Source organism: Adiantum capillus-veneris, chromosome 16 (assembly GCF_014529385.1).
Source record: "Adiantum capillus-veneris isolate H3 chromosome 16, ASM1452938v2, whole genome shotgun sequence".
Classification (NCBI taxonomy): Eukaryota; Viridiplantae; Streptophyta; class Polypodiopsida; order Polypodiales; family Pteridaceae; genus Adiantum; species Adiantum capillus-veneris.
In genome coordinates, this window is record NC_140946.1 from 79,760,761 (window position 1) to 79,769,498 (window position 8,738).

An 8,738-nucleotide genomic window follows, 5' to 3' on the forward strand; every position below is an offset into this window, starting at 1 on the left:
GAGAGATGTTCCCATTGGCAAAGTGGGTTAGTGTTTCTTTGTGGAGAATCGAGACACCCACTTTTGCATTAAGTTGGTGATGTAGAAAGCCTGGTATTGCATGCGGTATTGTTTTTGTTAGTCTTGTCTCTTGCAAATAAAGCACATGTGTTGTCATCAGAATGGAGTTTGTTGTAATCTTTCTTATGTGTTTATTAAAGGACACAATGTTGAGAGATTGAATGATGATATGTGTGTTTGAGTAAGATTGCAACGAGTTTTGGGTGGAGAGCCATTTAGCTTGCACTTTCGGGCGATTCAATTCTTGTAGCACAGTTTGGTCGACTTTGATATGGGAAGGTTGTATTGTTTTGAGCAGGTAAAGATGTGCTGGGTCTCGAACACGTGACAATGCTGTGTATGCGAGACCATGTGCTCGTATGTTTCCAGGATTGAAGGCTAGTGTTTGCAACGTAAGGCCTTGGAATCGATGAATTGTTCGAGCACTAACTGCTTGCAACGGGAACTGGTATCTGGAGATTACGTTCAAGTAGTTTTTTCCGACCTGGAATTCATGAACAACACGTTCTATTGGGGTCCATCGGCTGTTAATGGTTGGTGAATACAATGTTTGGTTTTTATAGCGTTTTTTATTTCCAATCACAGGGTTAGAGAAGTGAACCCATATTATTATTTTTTCGCTGGCTTGTGTGAATGTTTTGTATTCGCCTTCTGCTCCATTAACTAGCCCATCAAGAATATCCAAGTTTCCTGCGCATAGCTCAACAACAATATCTATTTTTAGGCTTAGTGTTGAGTGCAATCCTCCAGTGAATTTGGGACCTGTAGGGATGTTAATTGTTTTGTTGCATGAGTTATTTCTTTTATCAATAGCGATGAAAGTATGGGGTGTTCCCTCCATTTGATTGAAAACAGCAAGATTATGAGCGTCCTTTTCTTTGTTGGAGTAAAACACATGGGAAACTTGATGGCTGATTGGAACGGGTCTGTAGTAATTGCTGTTAAGGTATTCCAAATCCTCAAAAGTATGTTCTGCAACGCGAATTCTGTTAACAATGTCTACGAACGTTGGATCGTTTTGTCGCATTGTTAGAGTAAGCTCGTAGCATTGTGGGTGAGTGTGCCAATACGATGGAGAAACTGCTTCTAAAAGTGCATGTTTTTGCGTGAAGATCCAGCTATCCTTAACAGGGCTTGCCTCACATAGATCACCACAAAGAATGACATCCTGACCTCCGAATGGTTTATCGTGGACACGCTTGATTGCTCGCAAGCGTGAGTCGTCCATTGAAAAGACGCTTGACCCTATCAAAGACACCTCATCAAAAACTGCAATTCTCAAGTCTTTGTAAAGGAGAGAAAGAGCATCTAGCTTTTCGGCACTCAATCTTGTTTGTGCAGAAGTAATTAGAGGCAAGTGAAGCACCGAGTGGATTGTTGTGCCACCAATACTGAAAGTTGCCTTTCCTGTGTACTCCATGAGCAATGCTATTGGAGATTCTGGATTTGAAGCGTTCCTATGGCTATAAAATCTTTGTAGTGCTTCTACTAACAATAGCAATGTGAATGTTTTCCTTGTTCCTGCACCTCCTGTGAGGAAGAGGTGTATTTGTTTGCTGGGTTGAAATCTTTTTTTCAACATGATGTCGTCAAATATGTGTCGTTGCTGCTGATTTAATTTTTCGATCCCTGTGTGGAAGTCGTCATTTGTCATGGAGGTGTACTTGAAATACTCTAAGTTGAAAGGGTTTCTTGAGTGCGTACTTATTTGGAAGTCATTAAGAATGTCTGCATGATCTGAAGCATGTGAGTCATTGTTGGTTGTAGTAGTTGTGCTTGGGGTGGAAGTGCAGTGCATCTCTAATTTGTCTATTAGGCTTGGGTCTTTATTGAACTTGATTTCATTTGATTTTATGACTTGTATATGTTGGTTATATACATCACTCCATGTAGACAGTTCTATCAAATGTTGGTTTTCATTATTGATCCAAGGGAGATATAGCAAGCATTGTTCTCTATAGTGGTCTTCTGGGTTTTTAAGAAGGTTATATTTGACGAATCTTATGATCCTAGGTTTGCGCAATTCTTTGTATGTTGAACCCTCTTGTTTAATTTTTGATGCATATTCAGCCAAACATAGATGATGGAGGCTTTGTGGTATTTCGGCATATTTATCAATAATGTTTCGGAAGAATATGTCTGTGTCGGACGAGTCAAGTTTTTGTAGAGATGCTTTTCTTTTGAGGACCAATGCACGTTGATCAGGAGGGTTAGTACTTATGTATACAAAGTCACGAGTTGTGGAATGGAGTGGCAACGATAATGCTATGTAAGATGCTTGTTGTGCGCTAATTTGTTGTGTGTTGATAATAGTGTTGCCGAGTTTACGCAGTTGCTCAATTGTCATTGCGTTATTGGCGACACAAATATCGAATTGAGATTTTATTGCTCCTATCAATGTGTTGTCGATTTTTGTCATGTATGTTGTGCAATAACTTGCTACGCCATGCGCGTTCAAGACGAATTGAATGTCGGTGTTTGCGTCTCATAGTGTGGAAATCGTGGGGTTGAAATTGTTTGTGTAAATGTTTGTTATATCTCGTTTCAAGAAGATTGTTGTTGTGGATAGTGAGTTTGCTATTGCCAAAGTATATTCTTTGAATGTCAAATGGAGGCTTCGTATCCATTCTTCAAAGGAAATGGTAGTTCCAGTCGGAAGTGTGTCAAGGCCGTTCTTAATGTGTTTCAGAGTTTTCTTTCTTCTCTTTCGATTTTCGTAGTCATTGATGGATGGTCTGAGAATGATTGTGAATGGCATGGGGAATCTTGGAAAAGCGAAGGGGCAAGAATTGCCTTTCTTGAGACAAGTTTTTCTATGGTGATGTGTTTGTATTTCACGAAGGTCTGATGGTAGCTTAGAGCTATCTGTACTTATGTACTTGTCCACAAATGTCACAATAGTATCATCTGTATCATGGTCCAATATAGGAGCTTCTTCAACCCATAGAAGACCATGGTCATGCTGGCTGCCACAACTTTGGAACTCTGTAACAAAGAAATAGTCAAGGATTTTTCCACATAATGTGGTATCGTTAAGCAGTATTCTTTTCATGGCTGTGAAGCGGTTAAGGTAAAAGCGAGCTGTTGTTACTGGATCTGCTCGTACCAAACGTCTACGGAAGCAGCTATCGCTCTCATTGCTATCTTGTTTCAGCGAGACTAGTTGTTACAAGGCATCGAGAAGCTTGTTCCAACGTTTCTTAGCAAAGGAAAATATCACAAAGAAAGTTGGGGACCCTATTTGTCGAATCATGGAGAAAACCTTTTTTTTTTAACTTTTCTTTATAATCCAGGGAGGTACGGAGTGCTTCAAAGTCTCTGTAGCCGAGTCGAGACGAGACTACCTTCTCTATGTTTGTGTCATGACTAACCTGTTCGGCACACAGCGTTGCTCCCTCGAGTTTCGCTTTGCGGAGACGTATCCAAATGGAGGATAGTATTTTTTGTGTCATGATCTTCACTGATTTGAAAAACAAGTTTTCGATGTTGAGCGCGAAACGTCTATCTTTGTGCATTAGCTCCCATTTGGCGACTGCTTGGTAATTTTTAGATACGTGTTGGTGGTATTTTCTAGGCTCTCCAAAGAAGATGGTAGGAAAACTAAGCTCCTCACAGAACTCATCAACAAACAAACCAAGTGGTGTGTTTCCCTCTGATGGTGCAACGTGCAAAATTTTATCGTTATAATCAACGACTTGCTCAGCGGTAGTGATGTGTGTTTGAGGCCTATCAAGACTGAAGCCTCATCGTGGATAAAACGAGGAAGCACTTGCTGTGTTTTTTCGATATTTGCAAGAACATTGACGACACTCCCTCGCAAACTGTATTGGCCATCATAAGTTAGCTCTCGAATCTTTGCAAACGGTATGCGAATGGAGACTAGGCGTGCCTTGACATTGTTTAGTTGCATGATTGGCAACAGCGGGTCGTTGAAGCCCGATGTATGCAAGCTCTCAAATGGGACCCTAGATTTGTTTGGTTTGCGTTTGCATGCGCGGCAATAGAATAGAGAGCAACATCTTTTTCGTTTTGCACCTCCAGCATGTGAGCATGGTGGAGGAGTGAATTGTGTGACTTGCGAGCGGAAAAACAAACGGCCACATTTTTTGCATGGATATGTAGGTGTGTCATTCAGCCTCTTGAGGAATTTGTTCAAAATTTTGGTTTTTTGTTGTGGATGAATGGAAGCATGTTGCTTCGATGAGGTAGTCTTTGTCAGCTCTATATGTCGTAGTCGCTTTAGTTTTGTTGTAATTGCAGAGTGTGTATGGACACAAAGTGGTTCCTTTTCGAGAAAAAGGTTTGCGATTTGAGTAGCCGGCTTATCCATGTTCTCCCTCCATAAGTGCGTTAATTCATCACACTCTGCAATTGTCCAGCGGACAAGCTTACGACACGATCACAAAGTTACGAAAGGATAATAGATTAAGCCCATAGTAGATGCATCCATAATTAGAAGCCCTTTTCTAAATTGCTCGGTTGATTATTACTTCTTGATTGCTGTCGCCGCTTGTAGCATTGCGAAGGATTACAACAAGTGCTTTTTCGAATTTGTGAGAGAAAATATTTATCACTTCAATTGTGAGAGTCATTGATGTTTTGCAAGTTTCATATAAAGCATTCAATTGCGTAGCTCTCTCACTTAAGGACTCCAACTGTGATGGAAAGAACAATGAAGCTGAAGAGTGCGTGATAAAATTCATTAAGTAGTTCTCGAACAAGGATTGTTGCATCGTAAGCCTAAATGATCCAAAGCTTAACTTTGTTTGCAACACACTATGGAGTGCTAGAAACAACTCTTGATTAAAAGGATGTGTATGCATGAATATCATGTCAACGTCTATCTCTTTTGGAATACTCAAATCAGTAGCATTTTCCATGTCTAGTGGAAATTGTGTGTGTGTGTTTGTTTGTTTCTGGGTGTGTGTCTCTATGTTTTCACACGTATGTATGCAAATATCGATATGGCTATTTGTCTATGTGTTTGCGTTTGTATGTATGTGTGTATGAGGGAGGGCGGGAGGGGGAGAGAGAGAGAGAGAGAGAGAGAGAGAGAGAGAGAGAGAGAGAGAGAGAGAGAGTTTTCTGTATCTGTGTGCCTATTTGTCTTTCTTTGTAGATGGGAAGAGAGAGAGAGAGAGAGAGAGAGAGAGAAAAGAGAAATAGACAATCTTTTGAGCAACAACCACAATAGTTAGGAGCACAGCCAAAATTGTGCGAAAGCACCTACAAAAAAGTAGAGGATGGGAGCATTGGTTATATTCAACCACAATAGTTAGAAGCACAGCCAAAATTTTGCGAAAGCACTTACAAAAAAGTAGGGGATGGAAGCATTCGTTTCATTCAAGCATATAGTTAGAACAAGCGTGCAAAATTAAGGGCAGCTAATAATGAAAGTTGGACATTCGCAACACTAAGTTTCGGTTTGGTACGCCACCACATGCCCACTTGCATTGATCTTGAAGCGGACAAAGCGTGAGGTTGTTGCCAAGGTGTCTCTTGCCTCAAAAGCAGACTCAATGTAGATCTCGTTGAAGGTCCTATCCAATGCAAGGACTACATCAACTGCTGCACCAATGACTTGCACATCGAGAAGCTTTTTGTCTTTTGTTGCAATACGTGCTTCCAACTTTGGTGTCGTGATTATTGCGGTGTTTTTATTGCAAGATCCGCAATAAGGTGCTTGTCTTAGTCTATAGACTTTTGTGGATTTACAATTTGAACAATGCTTCTCCAACAACACGCTATTGAAGTTGACGAATCGAAGTGTGCCAACAACCTGCAATAGATAACTATGTCAGAGTTTGAGAGGAGGGACTTGGAATATATCAGTTTATTCTACATGAGCACACCTCACGATTGTACCCCAAATTTTTGGTTTGAGTCTGGAAGACAACAGCAAGCTCCTCTCTGAGGCGCACACTACGAACATGCACTAGAATTGTGACATCTAGTATCGACAAGGTGTTTGGTTTGCCGAGGAATGCTCCAATGTTTCTTGCGACACACATTACAGGGCCATCAATAACCATTTCTTGAAGCAACTGTTGGCAGTCATCTTTACGAGAGTTCACAAAACTCAGCTGCAAGAGAATATTGAATATGTAAATCAAATCAGAAAGAGCATGGTTGTATGATGGAAGATTTAAAATCTATAATAAGAGACTAGAAAGTAATAAGCAAGGTAGGTCAATTCTTACAAATGCCCTATCTGATGGGAGAGGACCATCTGCAACTAGAAGGTCACCGACAGGTCCATCAAATCTTGATTGTGAGTTGTGCTTTTGTAAAATAACAAAAGCAAGTGTGCTTAACTGAGAAAGTCCGGTTGAAGATTGTTGTGCACCTATGTCATCAAGAAATTCATGTATCTTGCAATCAGGGGCAAAGGTGAGGGACACTGGGAAAGGTTCTGCTGCGCTTACAGCAGTTGTAGCATCAATGTACAAGGAATACAATGCTGATCCCCCATCTGCTCTATTTTTGCGCCTAACAATTGGGCTGTCGATGTGAATAAAGTCACCGAGGTGGAGCTTGTCGACATAGAGCTCTATGTATGGATCATTCACGAACAACGTGATAGTGTCCGTGCATTATTCATCGACTAGGTAGACCTTCAAGTAGCGGTTGTACTTCAGCTGGTCAAGGCCAACTTTGTAGGTGCCATACAGATTCAATATCTTGCCCTCAATACATAATCGCGGGCTAGAATCAGAGATGTTAGTAATCAAGAATTGTGGTGGAAGACTTTGAGCAAATGGAACAATACTAAGATCAATAGACTTGCTATGTAGTTGAGGTGATTCATCTGGTGCATATAGCCTAGAATCTTGAATAGAAGGCTCGACTTCAATTGGACTTGGATCATTAGCAATGTTCAGAGGTGTGCGTTGAATCTGGTTTAGGCCGATTGTTCCTTGCAGTGGCACAAGAGGCTCAGTAGACAAAGGCGAAACAGGTATTTCAAGATATGCTTTCTTCTTGACATTAATGGGGTCCTCCACAACGTGGTTGCCTACATAATGCAAAAGATAGTAAAATCAGGAAATAGCTCTACGACTCGATAAAATGACTCTCAAAGAAAGACACTTTCGAAAAACTAAAAGCTCACATCTAGAGTTCACGGAGTTGTTCAAATGAAACAATGCGCGTGCAATAGGCTTGTGGGGCTTATGCAGCTCTTCCTTCGATCTTTTGCGAGGCGGCGATGATGTGCATGCAATTGAGGACACGTCGACACATTTACGACTCGAGCTCGGAGTACCTTCTGTCAACCTTCGAAGCTCTGTAGAAGATCAATTATGAGGACGTAATGCCTTTCACATATAAGGAAAACTTCGACAACGATAGGTAGAAATAGAAGCACTCATTTGCGATAGAAATTTCCTTGTGTGACAACCTTTTCGTATGGTTACTTCTTGCATACTAAAGCAACTAGAAGGTAGAGATGTGCTTGAAATTATAGGAAGATGGGCAATCATAAGAGAGCGGTGAATGTACTTGTGATAAAGGTCTACGTACACTTCTGTGTATTACACACACACACACACACACACACACACACAGAGAGAGAGAGAGAGAGAGAGAGAGAGAGAGAGAGAGAGAGAGAGAGAGAGAGAGAGAGATTCAATGGCTATCTAATGAGAATGAGCATGTAAGCATATTGTGTGCACGTGTTACGCATGCAAAGCTATTGTGTTGGAGACAATGCACAATGTAAGGATGCAAAATAAAACCTAAGTGTTTCAAAATCTCATTGTGCATCAAATGGTGTATTCAAGAGGTAGTGCTCATAGGCTCAAGCACTCGAAATATTGGTATGGGAGTGCGTCCTACGCACTGCACATGCGATGTGCTCGATCATTGTTTTCAAAAGCAATGCATTTGACTTTTTCCAAAAACCCCTAAAATGTAAGCCTTCCTCTACTTCTTGAGATAAACCAATTGATTAGAGCAAGATTACTATTGACCTACTGCTGCATTTTGACTATCTTTTGACGATGTGAGTAGCGATTCAAGACAAGCAAAGCCCATGGAAGGATTCGAGCGTAGTATAACATAGAAATAAGAGAATGACCAAAACAAACATTACATTTGCAAAAGAGTAATGGAAATAATGATTATCGAACAACGACATTCGCCAATTGATATTCGCCAAATTCAAAACTAGCACCACATTTGCAACACAAGTTAGAGATACATTTCACAATACAAATTATTCGAAAGTTTGACGAGCCAAAATGAGCAACTACAACACAAAAGGCGTCAATAAGCCTCACCGCTTTCAAAATCCATGCTGTCAACACCATCGGAGTCTCCACTGCTTACAAACCATTCTCGTCCTTCGGCAACAAGAGAACTCTCACTATGTTCTTTGGAAGCCATTGGCAATCAAAGGTAAAGGTAATTTATAAGTAATGAGCTCACAAATTCTGAGATGCAGAAAGGCAGAAGAAGGGCTGCTCTTTCACAATTTCATAAAAGCCATTGGGAAGCAAAGCTAAAGGTAATCTATAACTATATGATCTTACAAATTCTGTGAGATGCAGAAAGGCAAAAGAAGGGCACCTCTTTTACAAGTTGATAACATAATATGATTTTAATATTTGCCTCCACACAGCTTTTGAGATGCACAAGCTCAAATTGAAGTAGTCACCCTCACATTAACTTTCATAGGT

The 8,738-nt window shown here is 40.6% G+C and overlaps 1 pseudogene; it reads right to left on the reverse strand.

The window, feature by feature from the left end:
- Positions 1 to 5,434: 5,434 nt before the first annotated feature.
- LOC147439328 (uncharacterized) lies at positions 5,435 to 8,445 on the reverse strand (annotated as a pseudogene).
- Between the last annotated feature and the right edge of the window lie 293 nt (positions 8,446 to 8,738).